The following is a 26,753-nucleotide window of genomic DNA, read 5'->3' as shown; positions in this document are numbered from 1 at the left end:
TTTCTTTAAGTACTCCAAGATTTTCCTTTTATATTTTGGTGCTCCTATGTTTTGTGCATATGTATTTATAATATTTATGCATTCTTGGTGAATTCTTCCCTTGAGTATTATGAAGTATCCTTCTGTGTCTCTTCTTATGGTCTTTTGTTTTGAAGTCTATTTTGTCAGATATATAAGTATTGCTACCCTAGCTTTTTTTTTTCCCTGTACATTTGCTTGGTATATTTTTTCCAACTGTTCACTTTTATGCATTGAATGGCTAGAGACTTTTCTTAGAGCAATGATTCCTTAATTCTATTATGTAACAGAATTACAGATGAAAATACTATTAAAATTAGATTTACAGGGCTGCACCCCTAGATATCTGAATGGCTTTTCTTGGGTGGGGAACAGTTTCCTGCACTCAGGTGTGTTTGGTGCCAGCTTGTTTGTTCAGGTTTTGTTTCTAGGGGCCTGCTGTCAGAGAAAACTCATGTCCTATCGAAAAATACTGGAAAATTGCTTACAATCTCTCTCCAAATGAAAGAGGAATCCACCATACTAAAAAGGCAAGAAGAAACTCATGTTTACGTATGACTAACATTAGACAAACATTATTTATTAAAACAAAGCAGTGATGTATTTGATAGCATGTTCGCAAAGTTTTCATCCCTTGATCATCTTAGCAATATTTGCAAAACAGCAAAGAGTAGTAGTGAGGCCATAATGTAAGTGTAATGGTTACACTAAGCTCAAGTTCATATTCCTGCTGTGGCAACTTCCCTGCTTGAGTCCTCCCTTTCAAGTAAAAGCTGAACAATTTATGAGCTTTTGTCTCCTAATTAATCATCAAGCCTCAGTGCTTTTGTCTATAAAAGTGACCCGTTAATAGTACCTACCATATAGACTCAATATTAGCATTATTGTTTGTTAAAATTACTTCTCAATGGTAATAAAGTTGAAGCACTATCTCTATGTCCAGCTCATAGTAGATACTCAGTTTGTCTTGGCTGTTGCTGTTATTATTAATATTAGTATTATTCTCAGTGTAGGTTTTAATGTCAGTGTCAGAATTAATCTTACATGGACAGAAAAAAGGGATTGTATCTAATTTCAAATTTGGTGCCAAAATTAAGAACAAACTCATAGAGGCTACCACTCAGTATGGGTCTTTCCTGGCTTGAGGTTGCTTTACATAATCTGAAGACACAAAGTTGGAGGGAGGGTACTTGGTTTTTGTCTAACCAAACTTTCCAGGTAGAGTCTTGTCTGGACTCTTTGACCTTCCTCCAGGGGAAGTTGCTAAAGTTACCTGAGAAATAGTTTATACATTATTATATGTTTGAGTCTACAAGGGACCTTCAATGTCATTTAGTTTCTGCTGATGCTGAAATCCAAGTACACCCACAAGTGAAAGAGCTGAGACCATGCTCAAATATTTCTTTCCTCTTTCCTTCTCCCCTTTTCTTCTTTTGAAACATTCATATAATTTATTTATTTTTAATTAAGTGACACTGGTTAATAAGATTATGTAGGTTTAACATGTACTAATTTGTGATACATGATCTGTATGTTACATTGTGGTTCCGAGCATCAAAAGTCAAATCATCTCTGTCATCATATATTTGACCCACTTTACCTTTTGCTATCCTCCCACCACCTTCCTTCTCATACTCACCATCTGTTTTCTGTGTCCATGAGTTTTTGTTTTTTCTTGTTTGTTCATTCATTGCTTTCAGTTTTATATCCCATATGTGAGTGAAATTATGACTCTTAGCTTTTTCTGAGTCACTTATTTCTTTAGCATGATATTTTTGAGGTCTATCTATGTTTTTTTAATTTAATTCTTGTTCAAATACAATTTTCTGTCTTATATTCCCAGCCCTGCATCCCCCCAGGGCTCCCCACATCCCTCCCATTTCCACTCCCCACGTTAGTTATTGTCCATGTGTCCTTTATACTTACATGGAAGTCCATCCCCTTTTCCCCTATGATTCTCTCCCCTCTCCCCTCTGGACCCTGTCAGCACGTTCCGTGTTTCAGTGTCTTTGGTCACATTTTGCTTGCTTGTTTGTTTTGTTGTTCAGATTCCTGTTAACAGTGATATCATATGGCATTTGTCCTTCACTGCCTGGCTTATTTCGCTCAGCATAATGCTTTCCAGTTCCATCCATGATGCTGCAAAGGGTAGGAGCTCCTTCTTCCTTTCTGCAGCATAGAATTCCATTGTGTAAATGTACCATAGTTTTTTGATCCAGTCATTTACCGATGGGCATCTAGGTTGCTTCCAACTCTTGCCTATCACAAATTGTGCTGCTATGAACATCGGGGTGCATAGGTTCTTTTGGATTGCTGCTTCAGTGTTCTTAGGATGTACTCCTAACAGTGCAATTGCTGGGTCAAAACGCATGTCCATTTTTAGATTTCTTAGAAAATTCCATACTCTTTTCCATAGTGGTTGTACCAGTCTGCAACCCCGCCAACAGTGAATTAGGGTCCCCTTTTTCCCACAACCTCTCCAACACTTGTTGTTTCTTTCATTGTTTATGATAGCCATTCTGACTGGTGTTAAGTGGTATCTCATTGTGGTTTTAATTTGCATCTCTCTGATAGCAAGTGATATCGAGCATCTTTTCATGTGTCTCTGGATCCTCTGTATGTCCTCCTTGAAGAAGTATCTGTTCAAGTACTTTGCCCATGTTTTAATTGGGTTGCTTGTCTGCTTTGAGTAGAGTTGTGTGAGTTCTTTGTATATTTTGGAGATTAAACCTTTGTCTGAGGTATCATTGGCAAGTATGTTTTTGCAAACTGTTGCTTCTCTTTTTATCTTGATACTGTTTTCCTTACCCATGCAGAAGCTTTTTAATTTTGATGAGATCCCATTTGTTTATTCTTTCCTTTATGTCCCTTGCTCTAGGGGATATATCAGAAAAAAATATTTTTCTGAAATTTTCCTGCCCATGCTCTCCTCTAGGGCTTTAATGGTTTCACGGCTTATATTTAAGTCTTTTAACCACCTTTAATTTATATTGGTGTATGGGGTAAGTTGGTGCTCAAGTTTCATTTTTTTTTTTTGCCTGTAGCTGTCCAGTTCTCCCAACACCATTTGTTGAAGAGGCTATCTTTACTCCATTTTATGTTACTGTCCCCTTTGCTGAATATTAATTGACTGTAGAGAGTTAGGTTTAATCATGGGCTCTCTGTTCTATTCCATGGGTCTATGTGCCTGCTTTTATGCCAGTACCAGGCTGTTTTGATTACAGTGGCCTTGTAATAGAGTTTGATATTAGGTATTGTGATCCCTCCTACTTTGTTCTTCTTTCTCAAAATTGCAGCTGCTACTCAGGGTCGTTTATGGTTCCATATGAATTTTTGTAGTGTTTGTTCTATGTCTGAGAAATATGCCATTGGTACTTTAATAAGTATTGCATTGAATCTGTAAATTGCTTTGGGTAGTATGGTCATTTTGATTATGTTAATTCTTCTAATCCATGAACACGGTATCTTTACTCCATTTACTGTTTCCATTTGTTTTTGTCTTCCTTTATTTCTTTCTTCAGTGTTTTGTAGTTTTCTGCATACAGGTCTTTTACCTCCTTGGTTAGGTTTATTCCCAGATTTTTTTTTTTTTTTTGCTTTTGCTATATCGAATGAGATTTTTTTTCTTGATTTCTCCTTCTGCTGTTTCATTGTTGGTATACAAAAATGCCTTTGATTTCTGGATATTGACTTTGTATCCTGCAGTTTTGCCAAATTCATTTATTAGTTTGAGCATTTTTTTTGTAGAGTCTATAGGATTTTCTACGTACACTACCATGTCATCTGCCAACAGTGACAGCTTTGTTTCCTCCTTTTCAATTTGGATGCCTTTTATGTCCTTTTCTTGTCTGATCACTGTGGCTAAAACTTCTAATAGTATATTGAATAGAAGTGGTGAAAGTGGACAACTTGTCTTGTTTCTGATCTTAGTGGAAAGCTTTTACTTTTTGCCCATTGAGTATGATGTTGGCTGCAGGTCTTTCACATATGGCCTTTATTATATTGAGGAATGCTCCCTCTATTCCCATTATTCTGAGTGCCTTTATCATAAATGAATATTGTACCTTATCAAAAGCTTTTTTCTGCATCTAATGATATGATCATGTGGTTTTTTTCTTTGGTTTTGTTTATGTGATGTATTACATTTACTGATTTATGAATATTGAACCATCCTTGCATCCCTGGGATGAATCCCACTTGGTTGTGGTGTGTGATCTTTTTGATGTATTGTTGGATGTGATTTGCCAATATTTTGCCAAGGATTTTAGCATCTATGTTCATCAGCGATGTTGTCCTGAAGTTTTCTTTCCTTGTTGTGTTTCTATATGGCTTTGGAATTAGGATGATGCTGGCTTCATAAATAGAGGTGGGGAGTTTTCCTTCCCTTTGGATTTTTTTGGGGAATAGTCTGTGAAGAATAGGGGTTAGCTCTTTCTTAAAATCTTCATATAATTCTCCTGTGAAAACATCTCAGTCCCCAAATGAAAGAAAAGGAAGAAGTCTCACAAAGAATGTTAGATGAAATAGAGGCAAGTCAACTACCAGATATTGAATTCAAAGCACTGGTTATCAGGAAATTCAAAGAGCTTACAATGAGCTACCAGAAACTACAGGGGAACTACAATGAACTCTTCGCAAACTATATCAACATGAAAAGAAAATAGAAACCATCGTCAAAGGCCAAGAGGAAATGAAGAATACAATTTCTGAACTGAAGAACACAGTAGAAAGTATGAAAAGTATGATCAATGAGGCAGAAGATGGTATTAGGGAGCTAGAGGACAGAGTAGAAAGAATCTCCCAGATGGAGCAAGTAAAGGAAAAGAGAATCAGAAAGAATGAGGAGGGTTTAAAAGAAATGCAACACAATATGAAACGTAATAATATCTGAATAATAGGAATACCAGAAGGAGAAGAAGAACAAGGGATAGAAAACCTACTTTGAAAAGTAGTAACATAATTTTTTTCTAATTTGATGAGAGAAAAAGTCACATGGATCCAGGAATTGCAGAGAGTCCCAATCAGGTGGAACCCAAAGAGGCCTATACAAGACACATCATCATTAAAATGGCAAACCTCCAAGACAAAGAGAAAATCCTAAAGGCAGCAAGGGAGAAAAAGGAAGTAACATACAAGGGAGTCCCAATAAGGTTGGCTACTGACTTCTCAATGGAAACATTCCAAGCAAGAAGAGAATGGCAGGAAATATTCAAAGTAATGAGAAACAGAGGCCTACAAACAAGGCTACTTTACCCAGCAAGGCTCTCAAACAAGATAGAAGGCCAAAAAGAGCTTCCAAGACAAAAGAAATCTAAAAGAATATGCCTCCACAAAACCAGCTCTAGAAGAATTACTAAAAGGCCTGCTTTAAGGAAAGGAAGTAGGAGAGAGAGAGGGAGAGGAACACGGGTACATAAATGGCAATAAATAAGTACCTTTCAATAATTACCTTAAATGTAAATGGATTAAATGCACCAATCAAAAGACATAAAATAGCTGAATGGATGAGAAAGCACGACCCACACATATGCTGCCTACAAGAGACCCACCTCAGGTCAAAAGAGCATCACAGACGAAAAGTGAAAGAACGGAAACAAATTTTCCAAGCAACTGGCAAAGAAAAAAAAAAAAAAGCCTGGGTAGCAATTCTCATATCAGACAAAACAGACTTAAAAAAAGGGGCCATAAAGAGAGACCCAGAAGGTCACTTCATAATACTCAAGTGAAGAATCCACTGAGAAGACATTAACATCATAAATATATATGCACCCAACACAGGAGCACCCAAATATATAAAGAAAGTCCTAGAGGACCTCAAGAAAGATAATGACAGAAACACAATTATAGTAGGGGATTTTAACACCCCACTGTCAAAAATGGACAAATCTTCCAAACAAAATATCAACAAAGATATTGCAGTATTAAACCACACCCTAGATGAAATAGACCTAATTGATATATAGAGAGCCCTTCATCCCAAAGAAGCTAAATACACATTCTTTTCAAATGCACATGGAACATTTTCAAAAATAGACCACATGATAGGACACAAAACAAGTCTCAACAAATTCAAGAAAATAGAAATCATATCAAGCATTTTCTCTGATCACAAGGGACTGAAATTAGAAACTAACCCCACAGGAAAAACCCAAAACACCCAAAATCATGGAGACTGAATGGTATGCTATTAAACAATGAATGGGTCAAGATTGAAATTAGGGAAGAAATCAAAATTTTCTGTAAACAAATGAAAATGAACTGACAACAACCCAAAACTTATGGGACACAGTGAAGGCAGTCCTGAGAGGGAAGTTCATAGCAATACAGGCTTACCTAAAGAAGATAGAAATATTTCAAACAAACAACCTAACCTGACACCTGNATATATATATATATATATATATATATATACATATATATATATATATTATATCTAAAAAATTATAATCTTCCAATACTCAATGAAAAAGAAGCAGAAAACCTGAATAGGCCAACAGGAGATGAAATTGAAGCAGTAATAAAAAAACTCCCATCATACAAAATTCCTGGACCCGATGGTTTCACAGGAGTATACATGTTGTCGCAAATAGCAGTATTTCATCTTTTCTTATGGGTGAGTAGTATCCCACTGAATGTATGTATAACATTTTATTCATCCAATTCTCCACTGAAGGACACTTTGATTGCTTCCATGTCTTGGCTACCACAAATAATGCTGCAATGAGTGTAGGGGTACATAACTTTATGAATAAATGTTTTCAAGTTTTTTGGGTTGGTACTCAGACCTGAACAGGCATTTCTCCCAAGAAGGTGTACAAATTGCAGACAGATATATGAAAAGATGCTCAACTTCACTAGCTACAAGGAAAATGCAAATAAAAACTACAGTGAGATACCACCTCACCCCTATTAGAAAGGCATTATGCTGAGTGGAATAAGCCAGGCAGTGAAAGACAAATACCATATGATTTCACCTTTAACAGGAACCTAAACAACGAAACAAACAAGCAAGCAAAATATGACCAAAGACACTGAAATTCAGAACAGGCTGACAGGGACCAGAGTGGAGAGGGGAGAGAATTTCAGGGGAAAAGGGGAAGGAATCACAGAAACTAGTATAAAGGACACATAGAGAACAACTAAGGGGGTGGAAATGGCAGGGAGGTGGGGAGTATGGGGGGGGGGCTGGGATGGGAGTTGGGGACAGAAAACTGTACTTGAACAATAATTAAATAAAATATATATTAAAAAAAGAAAGGCTATTATCAACACAACAGGTAATGAATGACATGTGTTGGAGAAGTTACTGAGAAAATGTAACCCTCATTCACTGCTGGTAGGAATGTAGACTGGCACAGCCACTATGGAAATTAGCATGGTGGTTTCTAAAAAAAATTGATAATAGACCTACCAGGAACATTGACATATTTCAGCTTCTAGGAGGGTGTGGCATGGATGTCACACTTGGTATTTCCCAACCTCAATAAAAGTGCATCTCCATGACACATGCCCATAAGCAATGACAGCAAAAAACATCAGCCCTGGCTGGGTCACTAATTTGGATGGAGTGTCGACCTATACAACAAAAGGTTGTGGGTTTGATCCCTGGTTGGGGTGTTTATGGGAGGCAACCAGTCAATGTTTCTTTCTCACATCGATGTTTCTCTCTCTTCCTTCCTCTTTCTCTAAAATCAATAAACATATCTTTAGGTAAGGACTTAAAAAATTCTTTGAGGAGGACAGAGCTGGAAATATAAGACAGAAAACTGTACTTGAACAAGAATTAAATAAAAAAAATTAAAAAATTGGTTGTGGAAGCAGATTATATTTTCTTGTTTGCTGTTATATTTCCAGTCTTTTTCACAGTCCCTAATGTATAATAGGTGCCTCAGAAATATTTCACAAGTAAGCATAAGTACATTCTCTTTTAAGTAAAACCATCTCATAAAGTTCCACATTAACATACTTTGTAAAATTTTATGTATTTTTCTAAAATGTATAATTACTCTTTTACTCTATTCCTTTACAAAACTTGTGCCTTAGGTTTGTCTAAATTAGTTTGCCTCAAAGAACTGTTATGGATTATTTCTCTCTTATTAGTTCTTATTTCTCAATACCACAGTGTTATTTCTTAACACTGATGTGTTAAGGAGCCCTCTTTTCTGTTAGCATATTAAAAACACTTCAAAGAAAAAAGTAAGGGAAAGCCAGACAGTGTCATAGTATGGGACTTTGCACATGATAAGCAGTCAATGTTGCCATGAATTTGTGTACTACCTTATTCCAGAAAAGAATGACAACTGCTTGAACTCTCAACAAAAGTGTTATAGAATTAAATCAAGTTTGATCCATCAGCTTAAACCATCTACTACAGTTCTAAGTCAACATATTTTATGATGACATGACTAGATAATGAAACTAGAACTTTCATAACATAAAAGAGCTTTGTAAAAACAATTTCATTGTTAAAATATTTGTCTAATGACATCAACCTTTGATGCACTGATTTAGGCTGCAGCTGGCAATGATCCCACAAATGCAAAGACAGGGTGGGTCTCAATTCCAGTCCCCCACCAAGAAGTGACTATTAACAATACTAACATGTGCAGTGTCAGCCCTAGGTGAACTGAATTCTCACACTGCTGATTTAGCCATGATTTTCCTAGTCCTTCCTCTGTGAAATTTCTTTACTGTGAACCTTTGCAAAGGCTTCTCTAGTCAGAGTACATGATGCTTATGAGATTATATCTATACAATTATTATTAATAATATGAATAATTTCATTTAAATGTCTGAGTGAAAATCGCAGTGAAAATCTTAAAAGCAACAAGAGAAAAGACGAGACTTACCTACAAAGGAGTGCCCATAAGACTAGGAGAGGCCACAACAAGTTGAGATTCTATTGTTGTTGTTGTTGTTCAAGTACAGTAGTCTTCATCCCCACCCCCGCTGACCAATCCCCACCCACCCTAGTCATCCATGCTTCCCATCCTTGATCCTACCCCCTTTGGCTTTGTCCATGTGTTTTTTTCATACATTCCTTGACAACCTTTCCCCTGCTCATTATCCTCTCCCACCTCCCCTCTGGTTACAGTCAGTTTGTTCTTCATTTCAATGTCTCTGGTTATATTTTTCTTGCTTATTTGTTTTGTTGATTAGGTTCCACTTATAGGTGAGATCATATGGTATTTGTCTTTCACCACCTGACATATTTCACTTAGCATATTGCTCTCCAGATTCATCCAAACTGTCCCAAAGGGTAGAAGCTCCTTCCTTCTTTCTGCTGCAGAAAGAAACAACTTGGTATTCTTGAATTAGTGATAGAATCACTGGCTGGTGTGGGGAGAGAATTGAAGGCAGACAGAGCAGTGAGCAAACTTGGAGCTATTTGGTGTAGGCGGGGGAGGAAAGGTGTGTTTGAAGCCAGAAAGCAGTGAGGATCAGCTGAGGTGGGGAGAGGATCCAACCTGGGGAGAATCTGTGGGGAAGAATATAGAGGTGTTTGCTTCATGAGTGATGTCAAATAAACTCCAGAGTGTTTTGTGTGTGTATGTTCACAATACAGTCCCACACACAAACAGTTACTTATTGGGTCTGACTATGTCCCAGACATTGAAACATTTTAGAACTTAATTGGGGCCATTAAACTCTGAGCAGGTTTTTACACAGTGTGCTAGCATTTCTTGGAAAAACTCAGAGAAAAATGTCTTTGGGGTAATGTGTCCATGGTGTCAGGTCACGTGCTCAGCAGTGTCTGGTGGGTATTAGTGTCATTAGTCTAGTTAAATCCCTTTAAAGGCCATAACTATCCCACAGGAAATGTCGTAGCCCCAGTGTGGTGTGTGGACACTTCCAACATCATGTCCCCAGGGTCACAGACAGTCCATAAAAGAAATAATGGAACTGAAAGCAGCAGAAATACTTTCAGTCTGAATAGACATACCGTTGTTTCAAATTGTAAGATTTGAGATATTCATCTCAAGTTCACTGTATTTAAAAAAACTATTAATAGATTGATTTCTCATTGTAAGATCTGAAGTCTTTTGTAAAAGTAAGAATTAAACTCTACACTTTTTGAGACAGTCGTTTAAAAGTTAATTGGATGTCTCTTTTTCTATACAGCAGTGCAAAGAATTGGACACCTCATATGCTTAAAAATTTAAGAAGCTAGCCCTGGCTGATGTAGCTCAATGGATTGAGCACGGGCCTGCGAACCAAACGATCGCAGTTCGATTCCAGGGCACATTCCTGGGTTGCAGGCCAATTCCCGGCAGGGTCCAGTTCCCAGCAGGGGATGCACGAGAAGCAACCATACATTGATGTTTCTCTTCCTCTCTCCTTCCCTTCCCCTCTAAAAAGATAAATAAATAAAATAAAATAAAATAAATTTAAGAAGCTAACGGCTAACTCAGAGTTGGTTATGATTATAACATGCACAATTCTTACAAACATGGGATTAAAATGATGAATCTCATCAAAATTTAGACATGGCCCCAAATAGAGAACTTTTGTTAGATTTACTTCATCATCAAATATTAACTCTGTTCCATTACATGGCTATGCGTGAAGTTCAATTCGTTCTTCTGTTTCATTGTTTAAAAAACCTTCCGTGGGAACAGAATTAAGTCAAATTATTAGGAAGTTTAGTGGTAAGGATAAATGTGTTTGTGACGTTGATGACTCCCAAAATTAATATTTTCACAAACATTTTATCCTTGAGGTCTCTTGTAGTCCAGAGGTAAGTCACCAGCAGTGAGCAAAAGTCGAGTTATATTCTCTTAATATTGAGATTATTACTCACTTTGGTTGCAGTTCTTTTGGAGAAGTGTATGGGAAGAAATTCTCAGCTGATTTTAAGGAGAGGGTGTAAAGTGGCAACACAGAATTATGAATTACAAATGATTTTTTGAAAGATTTTTGCTGTTGCCCTGGCTGGTGTAGCTCAGTGGATTGAGCACGGGCCTGGGAACCAGAGGATAGCCGTTCCATTTCCAGTCAGGGCACATGCCAGGGTTGCAGGCCAGTTCCCTTCAGGGGATGCAGTTCCCGGCAGGGGGCACTAGAGAGGCAACCATACATTGATGTTTCTCTCCCTCTCTCCTTCTCTTCCCCTCTAAAGATAAATAAATAAATAAGTGTTTAAAAAAAAGAAAGAAAGATTTTTGTTGTTCACTAGGTTAGAGAACACAAGGGGGAAGAAACTAAGTTATTGATGAGAATATTGACATATAGAGCATGGAGAAATTCCATAACAGGCCACCAGGCAGCTGCATTTTGTTAATTCTTCCTCACTTTACCCCCTGAAGGATTTGTCAGTAAAATTCTGAAATAACTTACAAACACAGAAAATTAGCTCACTTGCTCTACTGCTATTGTACTATTACTTTCTGACCACATGAGGGCTTGCTTGCTCCACATTCCCAGGTTCTGAGTTTCAAGAAAATCTATCCAGGAAGACTAGCTGTAAATAAATATATTTAATCTATCTGAATATTCCTCTGAAAAAAATTAGGTTCCATTTAACAAAGATAATGAAAATTAATTCAGTGAATATTTATAAACAGCAGCAGATCATTTCCAATGAAATTTGAGATTGCTGAAAAATATTAATTTAGGAACATTATTTTTCAAAATTCTGAAGAGAGACACCGAGAAAGCACAAATATATAACTGCTAGAGAACCGAATGCTGTTTCTAGTGATTGATTTAATACAAACTTTGTTTAAATAAAGTTTTGAATTTATTTAAAATAATTGAGTAATTGTACACAAATATATCATCAAGTGGCATTTACTGATATATGTTTCTGTGAAGTTTCAATGTATTTACCAGAGAATATGAGGCTTTGCATTTTGATGAGTAATGGGTTATAAATAATAATGATGACATTTGTCTGGTGAAGCACCTTATGTTTTGCAGTATCCCAAACTTTATTTTTTTTAAAGATTTGATTTATTTATCTTAGAGGGGAAGGGAAGGAGAGAGAGAGAGAGAGAGAGAGAGAGAAATATCAATGTATGGTTGCCTCTCATTCTCATTCGTCCCCTGCCAGGAACTGGGAACCAGGAACTGGCCTGCAACCCAGGTATGTGCCCTGCCTGGGAATCGAACCGTGATCGTGTGGTCCGCAGGCCCGTGTAGCTCAATCCACTGAGCTACACCAGCCAGGGCCCAAACTTTATTTCATGTGAAGCTGAGGACCCATCAAATCCTTACTCCGGGGGAAATTCTCAGTCTTAACATATTCGGAACAAAGTGAAAATTGGTAGCATTACCTCCCTTCAGCTTGTATGTTTATACCGCCCTCAGAGAACCCTTGTTCTTTATTTGTAATTTAAATACATTAGAATGCTTTTAAATGATTGCTGCAATAGGTCATGATTCTTATCTTTTATGGACTGGATTGAATAACCTAACAAGGGCTTCTAAAATATGAAAATCAGCATTCTAATCCCCAGTTCAAAGAATCCTATTTGTTCTGTATTAAGCAGGCAGTACCTTTGGGAAGATGCTGTCTCTAGACCACAAGACTTCCCAGTTGTCTGCTCAGACTTTGGGCCCTGGTATCCCTCTGCTAGGTAAAATATCTGTGTAATACATTATTTGGAGGAAGCCTCAGTGGTTATACCTGCATTCCTGATGTCACTATCACCTAAGGTCTATCTCACCACTGTCCAGAAAGAAGTCTTATTGAATTCACCAACAGTAGCCAGATTGACAGAGTAATGGACATTTTTTAGTTTTTATCTCAGAGTCTCCCGTCAATGTGCATAAGGTTACTTTCTTCCTGTGACATGGTGTTCTCAGCTTTTTGCAACGTTTCAGGTCAGTCTTTCTCAGTTTCCTTCACTTTTGACTCAGCATTATAATGAAAACATATTGAAATAAATTACCTCATTCAAGGACCCACTGAACTTCCTTAAAAGTGGAAAAGATTAGTAATACAATTTCCCTTTTATGTCCACATTTTTCCTCAATAGAGTTCATCTTCACATTAGGAAGTGTAAGAATTGGTGTTGGGGGAACAATGTTTTCTTGCTCCAGTTTCTTTACTAAACTGGGAAGCAAGGGATCATGACTGTGATGTCAGTCTGCTATGGGGAACAAAAATGTAAATGTTAACAGGGAACAATAAATATTTAATAAACTGTTCTGCATTTGCAAGGAATTAAATCCTGCAATGCAGAAAGAAAAACCTCCACATTAGGTTACATTTTTAATAATCAAGGAGCTTCAGATGGTATTAGAAAATTGAAACATGTAAATTTTTGTATTATCAAGAGCTAAAAATGACTGCTTTAATTACTGTAGCTTCATTATATACTTTGAAATTAAGAAGTATGGTGCCTTCAGCTTGATTCTTCTTTCTCCAGACTGTTTTAGCACTTTGGGATCCTTTGGGGTTCCAAATGAATTCTAGAATTTTATTTTCTATTTCTGTAAACAATCCCATAAAAATGTTAATAGGCATTGTGTTTAATCTGTGAATTGTTGTGGGCAATATGAGCATTTTAACAATATTAAGTCTTCCATTGCATGAACATGGGATATCTTTCCATTTGTCTGTGTCTTTCTTTCATAAATGTTTTGTGGTTTTGAGTGTACAGCTCTTTCGCTCTTTCACAAGTTTATTCCTATGCATTTTATTTTTTGAAATATTATAAATGAAATTATTTTCTTAGTTGCCTTTATGGGTTTTGAACTGGATGCAAGACAGACATATGGACCAATGGTTCCAAACAGAGAACCCAGACTGAATCCACACATACATAGTCAACTCATCTTCAACAAGGATGCAAAAGAACACACAACTGAAAAAGAATAGTCAGTCTCTTCAACAAATAGGAACACTTGATGCTCACCTGCAAAAGCATTAACTTGGGCCCTTATTTTCTACCCTACACAGAAATGAACTCTAAATCAATCAAAGACTTAAACTTAAGACCTAAAACTATAAAGCACCGAGAAGAAACAAAAAAGCTTCTTGACATTGGTTTTGGCTATTACTTCCTGGGTATGACACCAAAAGCAAGGCAACAACCTCAAGCATAGACAAGTGGGACTCCATCAAACTGTAAACCTTCTATACAGAAAAGGAAATAATCAGCAGAGTAAAAAGTCAATCTTCAGAATTAGGGAAAATGTCTTCAAATTACATATCTGACAAGAGTTATTATTGGAGATGTATTTTTGTAAAACATCAATAGAAAAAAGTAAATAACCCAATTAAAAATAGGTGACAGAGACCCAAGATGGCAGAGAAGTAAGTGGAAGCTACACTAACCTCATCCCAGGACCAAACTGCTATTACAACTACATTAAAGAAAAATCATCCTAAATGACTGATAGAACAGTAGCTGGAGAAAAGCCTAGGACATACAGGAGAAACCACTCTACCACAACAAGAATGGTAGGGGGTACAGAGGCATTAGAGAGCTGGCTGGGCTCCCAAGAGCAGCAGCTAAAGTGCTAGAGTGATATTTCAGAAGCCAGGGGGTTCCTGCTGAGAAGTGTGGGGTCTAAACCCCAAGCTGAGCTCCCCAGCCTAGAGCACCAGACCTGGAAAAGAACGTTAACAACACTTGGCTATAAAAGACATCAGAGTTTCTGTCCATCAGGGAGACACAACTAAAAATACAGAGAGCCTCTTAAAGGACCAGTGAACAACATTTTGTTTACAGGCACTTACCCTGGACTCTGGCAGAGGAAAGGCAGACTAGACCAGAGACACATGAGAAGAGTCTGGGATTGGTGGCTCTGGGGAGAGAACTGAAGGGTCAGTCACCAGGAACCCTGTGCTGAGTCATTTCCCCAAACTGCAAAGATTATCTTTCTTGGGCAGAGCACAGCCTTCAAAGTTGCATCAGCCTGAGGAAAAGCATTAGTCCCACCTCATGGTTTCCTCTTGCTCCACCTGGTGGAGTTTCACCCAGGCTATTAAGTACAGTTGGAGAATATTCAGAGATTAAGTCTAACAACAAAGGCAGATCTCTGGGAGCTCTGAGTCTAGTTGACTATCTCCTCAGCCTGGTGCTGGTAAAGGCCAGCCTTGTTCATTCTTCACACACATACCTGGCAGAAAGAGTAACAAGCTGTGGATCATAGATAGCTCCAAAAAGGTTGCCCAGGGCCAGTTACAGGCAGTATCTGCCATAGGTCAGCAGTAGAGTCTTTGCAGATAACCAGAATACACAGAAACAAGCAGATAACCAGAATACACAGAAACAAATACAAAGTACCATCCAAACTATGAACACATAGAAACAGACCCAAAATGGAAGAACATAAAAATTCTACAAAGAACAACTAAATGAAATGGAGGCAATCTGTCAGATATAGAGATTAGAATAATGATTATAAGGATACTACTCAACAGAACATGGTGGCTAGAGGGAGCAGAGGGAGCAGATTCCATTTCCCCCTACACATAGGAGAGAAACCTGGCCAATCTATGAAGGAACAGAGCAGACAGCCAACAGTACCACAGCATATATGAATAGGGGATCAAAAGTTGTAGCAGACACTGAAAAACCAGACAGTAAGGAGAGTGTTTCAGGACAATAAGGGCCCAGGGATCAGCGTAGGAACCAGGGAGGCTGAAGTCCAGGCCGGGGACCCACTGGGCCAGCCACAGGGCTCTTGGGAGAGAGCTGGGTCGGCGCTCCCTCCCCAGCCAAGCAGGGTTTGAGCAGCCCCAGGAGAGACCTGGTTGCTTGAAGTCGCAGAGAGGGGAGTAAGGACTGAGTGGCAAACACACGAGGGCTGTGAGCACCCAGCCATAGCCCTGGGAAGAGTGTGTGCCCAAGCCCGTGCAACCAGAGGCGGCCTGGCCAGGCATGTGTACCCGCAACCCAAGGAGAGAGAATTTTGTGGAACAACCAGGAACCACACCTGTGGACTCAGAGAAAGCATGCATGCCTCTGGAGACCCGGAGACCTCACCAGTAAGACCCTACTCCTCAGCCTGCTACAGCCAGCAAGAACAGAAAAACTGGTTTGGCCAGTTTGAAACCAGAAAGAGCTTTTTGTTTGTTTATTTAGTTTTTGTATGTGTTTTTTTGGTTTTTGTTTGTTTGATTTTTTAAAGTAAGTTTTTATTTTTTGTTATTTTATCTCTCTATTTATTTTGCTTCTCTTTCCTTATTTCTTCTTTTATTCCTTCTTCCTTTCTTTCTATTATCTCTTCTACCTTCTTAAGTTAGCTTTTTTTTTAAATATTCACAAATGAGACCAAAAAAACCTGGAACTGTGAAAAGACCAGAGTTGAACCCAAAGAGGGGGCATCCCAACAGCTGAGACAGAGAGAACAATTTCATGTTGCTATTACAGAGAACCTGCAAGTTATTGCATATTTGTTATTGCATATTTTTATTTTTCTTACATGTTTTATTTTAATAATGTTTCGTATTCCTCTTCTTTCTGTATACTCTTCTTTGCTTGGTTGGTTATATTGTATCGTTTGACAGATTTCCCCTGTTCTCTCATTCATACTGTATTACTAACTTACTGTCCTTCACCTGTGTTCCATTAGCACAGTACTGAAGGTCTGATACTCCCTATTCTTGGTATCTAGATCTCATAGATTCTGTCATATGATTGTTGCTCTAATATCACTGTAAATAACAGCTGTTCCATACAATTATAAATACTTCATAACACCCCTCCCAGATCTTAGCCCACTTCACAGCTTCCTGAACTCTATTACTGTAGTGGTTAACTCTATTCTCTCACACACTATGCCTATTTACTATCCTTTACTTTCACCTTACCTCAGAATCTGACCTCCAATAACTTCACTGCTTTCTAGATCCAACTCAAAATCCTTCCCACCCCAACATAAAAAGTGGCTAGTTTGGTGAAATGTCACAGTTAACACTATACATAGCCAAAGGATCTCCTATCTCTTCCCTACCACCTGCTACTGTAAATAGCATAAAATACTCTCTTGGTGTCGTAAACCATTTTGCCTTATCCCTCCAACTAACTGATCACAAAAAAAAGAGTAGGTGGAAGTGGAGAACACCAGGATACCTGAATGATACTGCATCACTGAATCTCACAGTTATTCTACCACAGAAGTTCTCACCATAAACCCAGGAAATCAGAACAGATCAATTTAAGAAGCTAAGGCTAATAAGAAGAGTCTCATGAACAATGGGAAAACAAAGAAACAATCCCAGGATGAAAGGTAAGGAGGAACTCTGAGAAAGAGTGCTAAATAAAATAGAGGCAACTCAACTATCAGATTTTAAATCCAAAGCACTTGTTATTGGGAAGCTCCATGAGCTCACAGTGAATAGCCAGAAATTACAGAGAAACTACAATGAACTTGCTGCAAACTATATCAACATAAAAAAAAAAGGAAATGGAAACTATCAACAAGGGCCAAGAGAAAATGAAGAACACAATATCTGAACTGCAGAACACAGTAGAAGGAATGAAAAGCAGGATCAATGAAGCATAAGATCAGATCAGGGAGCAGCAGAACAAAGTAGAAAAAACACCCAGAAAGAGCAAGAAAAGGAAAAGAGGCTCAGAAAGAATGAAGAGGGATTAAGAGAAATACAAGACAATATAAAACATAATAATATTCATATAATATTGATACCAGATGGAGAAGAAGAAGAGAAAGAGATAGAAAACCCATTTGAAAAAGCAATGATGGAAAACTCCCCTAATTTGATGAGAGAAAAAGTCACAGAAATTCAGGAAACACAGAGAGTTCCAATCAAGAGGAATCCAAAGAGGCCCACTTCAAGACACATCATCATTAAAATGGCAAAATTCCAGGATAAACAGAGAATCTTAAAGGCAGCAAGGAAGAAAAAGAAAATTACAAGAGAGCCCCGATAAGGTTAGAAACTGACTTCTCAATGAAAGAGCTCCAAACCAGAAGAGCATGCCAAGTAATATTCCAAGTAATGACAACCAGAGGCCTGCAACCAAGGCTACTTTACTCAGCAAGGCTCTCAATGAAGATATAAGGCCAAATAAGGAGTTTCCCAGACAAAAGAAGTCTAAAAAAATACACCTCCACCAAACCAGCTCTGCAAGACATGCTAAAGGGACTGCTCTAAGTTATGGAAGGAAAAGAGAGAGAGAGGTACACAAGTATGAAAATGGTAATGAATAAGTACCTATCAATAATAACCTTAAATGTAAATGGATTAAGTGCTCCAATCAAGAGACATAGAGTAGCTGAATGGATAAGAAAGCACGACCCACACATATGCTGCCTACAAGAGACCCACCTCAGGACAAAAGACCTACACAGACTAAAAGTAAGGGGCTGGAAACAAACTTTCCAGGCAAATGAAGAAGAAAAAAAGCTGCAGTAGCAATACTCATATCAAACAAAATAGACTTCAAAACAAGCTCATAAAGAGAGACCCGGAAGGTGACTTCATAACACTTAAGAGAAGAATCCACCAAGAAGACATAAACATTGTAAATATAAATGCACCCAAATTGCCCTTGCTGGTGTAGCTCAGTGGATTGAGCACGGGCCTGTGAACCAGATGATCGCGGTTCGATTCCCAGTCAGGGCACATGCCTGGGTTGCAGGCCAATTCCCGGCAGGGGCCAGTTCCCATCAGGGGATGCACGAGAAGCAACCATACATTGATGTTTCTCTTCCTCTCTCCTTCCCTTCCCCTCTAAAAATAAATAAATAAAATATTAAATGCACCCAAATTAACAGCACCGAAATACATTTAAAAAAATTTAGAGGACTTCAAGAGAGATATTGACAGCAAAATAATTATTGTATGGAATTTCAATACCCCACTGCCAAAAATGGATATATCTTCCAAACAAAATATCAACAAAGATACTAAGGCATTGAACAATGTTCTAGATCACATGGACTTAACTGATATATGTATATAGAGCCTTTCATCCTAAAGAAGCAAAATACATTTTCTTTTCAAATCTATATGGAACATTTTCAAAGACAGACCATATGATAAAACACAAAACTAGCCTCAACAATTTCAACATAACTGAAATCATATAAAACATTTTCTCTGGCCATAAGCTACTGAAACTAGAAACCAACCTCAAGGAAAAAACTCAAAAACACTCAAAATCATGGAGACTGAATATCATGCTACTAAATACTGAATGGGTTAAGAATGAGATTAAGGAAGAAATCAAAAAGTTTCTGGAAACAAGTGAAAATGAACTCATGTTTTGTCCCACAACCCAAAACTTGTGGGACACAGCAAAGGCAGTCCTGAGAGGGAAGTTTGTAGTGACACAGACCTGGCCAAAAAAGATAGAAACATTTCAAACAAACAACATAACCCTATGCCTACAAGAACTCAAGGGACAACCACAAAGACAGTCCAGAGCTAGTAGAAGGAAGGAAGAAATCAAGATCAGAGCAGAATTAAATGATGTAGAAACTAAAAGAACAATCCAAAGGATTAATAATTTTCAGGAGCTGATTCTTCGAAAACATAAACAAAATGCACAAGTCTTTAAGAGACTCATCAAGAAAAGAAGAGAGAGGACCCAAACAACAAAATCAGAAATGAAGGAGAGATTACAACTGGTATCACAGAAATTGAAAGGATTGTAAGAACTTACTATGAACAACTATATGCCAAGAAATTTGACAACCTGGGTAAAATGGACAAATTTCTAGAAAATATATAACCTTATAAAACTGAATGAAAGCAGCAAAAGCCTTAAGACACTGATAAAAGCTGGTGAAATCAAATCAGTAATCAAAAAAACTTCCATCACACAAAACCCCTGGAGCACATGCTTTCATGGGAGAGTTTTACAAAATATTTAAGGAAGAGCAAATGTTTATACTTCACAGACAATTCTAAAAAATCCAACAAGAGGAAAAAATCCCAAACTCTTTTTATGAAGTCAGCATGATCCTATTCTAAAAACCAGATAAAAACAAGAGAGTTCCTTGGAGAGGCCCACAGGGTCCTAAAATGTACACAAAGTCACCCACCTGGGAATCAGCACCTGAAAGGGTACAATCCACTTGTGAGAAGTGAGCGAAGTGGGAGAAACTGGGACGAGAGCTGAGCAAGCAGCATTGTTTCCTCTCTGACACCTTTCCCACAGACAGCACCACAATGCAGCAAAGATGGTTGCCCCACCCTGGCGAATACGTAAGGCTCCACCACTTACCTCCTAACAGGTGCACCAAGACAAAGAGATACAACTTGAATGAAAACATAGATCAAAACTCCAAAAAAGAACTATATGATTAGAAGATAGACAACCTAGCTGATGCCGAGTTGATACCACTGGTAATCAGTATGCTCACAGAATTGATTGGCTTGGTCACAAAATGAAGGAAGAAATGAAGGCTACACAAAGTGAAATAAATAAAAATATATAGGGAACCAACAGTGAAGGGAGGGAATCTGGGACTCAAATCAAGGATTTGGAACAAGAGGAAGAAATAAACATCCAACTGGAACACAAGGAAGAAACAAGAATGTAAAAAAATGAGGAGAGGCTCAGGGACCTCTGGGACAACTTTAAGCCTTCCAACATCTAAGTCATGGGCATGCTGGAAGGATAAGAGGAAGAAAAAGATATTTAAAACTTATTTGAACAAATAATTAATAAAAACATCCCCAATCTAGCAAAGGAAATAGACTTCCAGGAAGTCCAGGAAGCTCAGAGAGTCCCAAAGAAATTGGACCCAAGGAGGAACACACCAAGACACATCATAATTAAGTCACCTAAGATTAAAGATAAGGAGAGAATCTTAAAAGCAGCAAGAAAAAAGGAAACAGTTACCTACAAAAGAGTTCTCAGGAGACTATCAGCTGATTTCTCAAAAGAAACCTTGGAGGCAAAAAAGGGCAGGAAAGACGTATTTGAAGTCATAAAAGGCAAAGAAGCCATCCGAAATTACTCTATCCAGTAAAACTATCATTTAGAATGGTAGGGCAAATAAAATGCTCCCCAGATAAGGTGAAGGTGAAGGTAAAGGGGTTAATCTTTACCAAGCCCTGATGATATGAAATGTTAAAGGGACTTATCTAAGAAAAAGAAGAAGATAACAAATGAGACCAAAATCACAACTATTAACAACTGAATCTAAAAAACAAAAACAGACTAAGCAAACAATTAGAACAGGAACAGAATCACAAAAAATGGAGATCACATGTAGGGTTATCAGCATGGAGGGGGAGAGTGAAGAATGGGGGAAAAGTTACAGGGAATAAGAAGCATGGTGGGTAGGTATAAAATAGACAGAGGAGGTGAAGAATAGTATAGAAAGTGGAGAAGCCAAAGAACTTATATGTACAACCCATAGACATGCACTAAGATGGAGGGATGCTGGTGACAGATGGTTGCAAGGCAAAGGGGAGATAAAATGGAGAAAACATGGGACAACTGTAATAGTATAATCGATAAAATATACTTTAAAAAGAAGAATGACAAGGCAAAGATTTAAAAAAATTATTTTATAGTTACAAAGGTGTGTCTGTGGAAGGCACATTCACCTTTGGTTCTATCCCACTCAACAGGAACTGGTTACCCTCTCCTTAAATGGCTTGCTTGGGATAATTATTATTTGCCCTACATAATCCCTAACTGCTGCCACTTTATAATGTGCCATCAAGTCTGCTCCAAGAGATTCTACCTAGTCCTGGTGAGAGTCATGGTTCCTGGACCCAGGGGTGTGGATAGTTGCCCGTGGAAACCAAATGACTAACAGTTTTACTCCCTAAATTTAATTGTACAGATGTTACCCTTAGGTTCAATCTAACCTGAATACCAAACCTCCTACAGAGCAGAAATTGTCTTTATGGCATTGTTTTTTTTTTAAATCAGCATTTAGGAAACTTTGCCCTTTTCTCAGGTTCACAGCTGTGTTCTTGCCAGCAGAGGCTGCTACTAACATGAAACTAGACAAGTAAAATTTTTAGTGCAACCAATATTTATTTGTTATTATCAGCTATCATTGTGAATGTCTTTTTTTACTATTGAAACCTCAATGCCTTGCAAATAGAAAGTCTAGAAGGTTTTGTGGTGAGCAAATGAATTGGTTGCACACACAGGCTGTTATGAATCCTGGAGAATATAAAGCTGAGTAAATGTGGGATTATGGCTCCAGCAGCCCACAGGCTAGGCTAATAGCACTAACATTTCATGAATAGGCTTTACAATGTCAGAAAATGACAAAGACTGTGGAAATGGCAGAGAGAAACGGAATTATTTCAATTGTTTTAGGTGAAAGTCTTCATGAAAGATAGTGGTTCACCTGCAATCAGATCTGATGATGGAAGAATGTAACTGGCAGGCAGATGTGTTTGGGGACAGCACAAGCATCAATGTGATCAGAGCACATTATATTATTTATGTGTGTAATCATATTTCAGTTTGGAAATCACGGATATGAGAAGAACTTGTCATGAGAAATTGTAATCTAATCTAAGTTCATATTAAAAATATTATACTAGATTTTCAGTAACCAAAAAGAGAAAATAACTTGGATTTTGCTGAAATGCAGAGGCACTCTAAGGGCCTTTATCTGAGTTATCAACCTAGTAACACCATAAAGAAAAGGGTGGGGGGACTTTGAGTGAGTTCATGCTGCCATCTCAGGACCCCTACTTTTCTTCTGGAATGTTTCTAAAATAAGTGCATGCCTTCTAGAATTTTACATGGATTAGTATTAAGTTCATCAGTCTGATGTTTTCTTGTAATTTTATTTTTTGTTCAAGAACAATTGTCTTCATTGTCCCACCACCACCGCCCCCACCCCACACATCCCCATCTCAGATTTTGATTTTACCCCACTTTGGCTTTGTCCATGTGTCCTTTATACATGTTTCTTGATGACCCTTCACTTTTTTCCTCCATTATCACCTCCCCTATTCCCTCTGGTTACTGTCAGTTTGTTCTTTATTTCAATGTCTTTGGTTATATTTTGATTACGTATTTGTTTTCTTGATAGGCTCCACTTACAGAAGATAGTGTTGTATTTGTCGTTCACCACCTGGCTTATTTCACTTAGTCTAATGCTCTCCAGTTCCATCCATGCTGTCATGAAGGGTAGTAGTTCCTTCTTTCTTTCTACTGTGTAGTACTCCATTATGTGAATGTGCCGTAGTTTTTTTTTATCCACTCCATTAATAGTGGGCACTTAGGTTGCTTCTAGCACTTTCCTACTGTAAATTCTGCTGCTATGAACATTGGGGTGCACAGGTTATTATGGATTGGTGCTTCAGGGCTTTTAGGATATAATCCCAGCAGTAGAATTGCTGGGTCAAAAGGCAGTTCCATTTTCAGTTTTTGAGGAAATTCCATATTGTTTTCCACAGTGGCTATACCAGTCTGTATTCTCACCAATATTCCACTAAGTTTCCGTTTTCTCAACATCCTCTCCAACACTTGTTTGTTGATTTGTTTATGATGGCCATTCTCACCAGTGTGAATTGGTACCTTATTGTGGTTTTAATTTGTATCTCTCTCATGGCTACAGATGCTGAGCATTCTTTCATGTCTCTGGGGCCTCTGTACGTCTTCCTTGTAGAAGTGTCTGTTCAGGCCTTTTGCCCATTTTGTAATTGGGTTGTCTTCCTCATGCGGAGTCACATGAGTTTTGGAGAACAAACCTTTTTCCAAGGTATAATTGGAAAATACACTTTTCAATATGATTGCTTCTTATTTCATTTTGATGATGTTTTCTTTAGCTGGGCAGAAGCTATTTATTTTGATTTCAGTCACATTTGTTTATTATTTCCTTTAAGTCCCTTGCTCTAGGGGACATATCAGTGAAAATATTGATGTGTGGAATATCTGAGATTTTCCTGCTATGTTGTTTTCCACAATGTTTGTGGTGTCACAACTTATATTTAAATCTTTTATTCACCTAGAGTTCATTTTTGTGTTCAGTGTAAGTTGGTGGTCAACTTTTATTTTTTTGTACATAGCTGTCCACATCTCCCAACACCGTTTCTTGAAGAGGGTACTTTTACTCCATTTTATGCTTCTGCCTTCTTTGTTGAATTTTAATCAACCTTAGAGATTTGGGTTTATTACTAGACTCTCTGAGAACAGACAGTCTTGAAATAAATTGATCCATTTGATCTATATGTTTGTTCTTATGTTAGTATCAGACTCTTTGTTTACTGTGCCCTTGTAATATAGTTTGATGTCAGGCATCATGAATCCTCCTACTTTGTTCTTCTCTCTCAAGATTGCTGTGGCTATTTGGGGTCATTTATAGTTCCATATATATTTTAAATGTTTTTTCCTATATCTGTGAAATACATCATTAGTATTTTAATAGGGAATCCATTGAACCTATAAATTGCTTTGGGTAGTGTGGACGTTTTGACAATGTTAATTCTTCCAATCCATGAACATGATACATGCTTCCATTCGTTTGTCTTCCTTAATTCCTTTCTTCTGTGTTGTGCAGTTTTCTGAATACAGGTTCTTTACCTTCTTGGTTAGGTTTATTTCTATATACTTTATTTTTCTTGTTGCAATAGAAAATGGAATTCCCCCTCCCCCGATTTCTGTTGAATATTTCATTGTTGGTGTATAAAAATGCCTTTGATTTCTGAATATTGACTTTGTATCCTGCTGTTTTGCATAATATTAGATTAAGTATTAATCTAATACTTATTAGATTAAGTATTTTTTGGTGGAGTCTACAGGATTTTCAATGTGCACTATTATGTCATAGGCAAACAATGACAGTTTTACTTCCTCCTTTCCAATTTGGATGCCTTTTAGTTCTTTCTCTTGTCTTATCACTGAGGATAGGACTTCCAATACTATGTTGAATAGAAGTGGTGAAAGACACACTTGTTTCTGATCTTAGTGGGAAAGCTTTGAGTTTTTGCCCATTGAGTATGATGTTGTCTGTAGGTTTTTCATGTATGACCTTTATCATTTTGAGATATTCTCCCTCTACTACCACTTTGCTGAGTGTTTGTAACATAAATGGGTGCTGTAACTTATTAAATGCTATTTCTGCATCTATTGACATGATCATGTAATTTTTATCTTTTTATGTGATGTATTACATTTATCGATTTGTGAATGTTGTACCATCCTTGCAGCCTGGGATGAATCTCACTTAATCATGGTATATAACCTTTTTAACATATTGCTAGATGTGGTTTGCCAATATTTTATTGAAGACTTTAAAGGGAGTTTTTAAGGCTGGGAGTTTCTCCCTCTGTTGGAACTCCAAAGAAATTTACAGCCAGGGGTTTTGAGTCTTTAGTTACCCTCACTGAAACCCTGGGTTTCGAATTCTGTCTTGCTCCCTTGTTCTTCTCAGCGGTGTGGCTTGTGTGTGGCTAATGTAGGATCTCCCACCTGGTCCTTCAGCCACAACCTTGCCCTCATTTCTTTCTCCCTCTGCTGCCTGGCTCCACCCCTCCTACCTCTCTGGATGAATGTTTCTTTAACTCCTTGGTTGTTGGACTTCCATGGGAATGATTTTCTGGCAGTTCTTTGTTCTTAAATTGGTTGTTATTCTTCTTTTGGTTGTGTGAGTAAATGAAGCATTTCTGCCTACTCTTCCATCTTGGATGGAACTTGTACTTACCTTATTGACAAATGGTCATTTCATGCTTGCTTGTTGGATTGATTTCTTTTGATGAAGGAAATCCTGCCATGAAAGTTCTTGCTATAAAAATATGTCATGCAAAGTGACATGAATTTTTTAAAATATATTTTATTGATTATGTCATTACAGTTGTCCCATTCCCCCCTTCACTCCCCTCCACCCTGCACACCATTCTCCCTTTTTGTTCATGTCCATGTGTCACAAGTTGTTTAGATTCTGTATTTCTCATAGTATTCCTGCCCTCCCCCCTATTTTCTACCTACCGTCTATGATAGCTATCCTCTGTACTTTTTCTCCCCTTCTCCTCCTCCCATTCCCCTGTTGCTAACCCTCCATGTGATCTTCATTTCTATGTTTCCGCTCCTGATCTAGCTGTCCTCTGTCCTCTTAGTTTGCTTTTGTTTTAGGTGTGGTTGTTAATAACTGTGAGTTTGCTGTCCTTTCACTGTTAATATTTTTCATCTTCTTCTTTTTATATAAGTCCCTTTAGTATTTCATATAATAAGGGCTTGGTGATGATGAACTCCTTGAACTTGACCTTATCTGAGAAGCACTTTATCTGCCCTTCTATTCTAAATGAAAGCTTTGCTGGACAGAGCAATCTTGGCTGTAGGTCTTTGGATTTCATGACTTGGAATACTTCTTTCGAGCCCCTTCTTGCCTGGAAGGTCTCTTTTGAGAAATCCACTGACAGTCTGATGGGTACTCCTTTGTAGGTGACTGTCCCCTTATCCCTTGCTGCTTCTAGAATTCTCTCCTTCATTTTCATCTTGGCTAATGTAATTATGATGTGCCTCGGTGTGTTCCTTCTTGGGTCCAACTTCTTTGGGACTCTCTGTATTCTCACCAATATTGGAAGTCTATTTCCTGGAAGTCTATTTCCTTTGCCAGACTGGGGAAGTTCTCCTTTATTATTTGTTCAAATAAGTTTTCCACTCGTGTTCCTCTTCCCCTTCTGGTACCCTTATAATTCAGATGTTGCAGCGTTTAAAGATGTCCCGGAGGTTCCTAAGCCTCTCCTCATTTATTTGAATTCTTGTTTCTTCCTTCTTTTCTGTTTGGTTGTTTCTTTCTTCCTTCTGGTCCACTCTCTTGATTTGAGTCTCAGTTTCCTTTCCATCACTATTGGTTTCCTGTGTATTTCCCTTCATTTCAAT

At 37.9% G+C, this 26,753-nt stretch overlaps 1 long non-coding RNA gene across 1 annotated transcript; it reads left to right on the top strand.

Moving 5' to 3' along the window:
- Window positions 1-6,494: 6,494 nt before the first annotated feature.
- Window positions 6,495-19,924, top strand: LOC118989883 (uncharacterized). Its single transcript, XR_005067117.1, has 3 exons — window positions 6,495-6,586; window positions 10,657-10,659; window positions 19,802-19,924. It is a non-coding gene; the product is annotated as an uncharacterized LOC118989883 (long non-coding RNA).
- Window positions 19,925-26,753: the final 6,829 nt, after the last annotated feature.

The sequence above is a fragment of the Sturnira hondurensis genome, unplaced genomic scaffold, assembly GCF_014824575.4.
Source record: "Sturnira hondurensis isolate 20B ecotype Veracruz unplaced genomic scaffold, ASM1482457v3 Scaffold0006571, whole genome shotgun sequence".
Classification (NCBI taxonomy): Eukaryota; Metazoa; Chordata; class Mammalia; order Chiroptera; family Phyllostomidae; genus Sturnira; species Sturnira hondurensis.
Note: the sequence above shows the minus strand (reverse complement) of the source record. Positions and strands in the feature narration are given on the sequence as shown.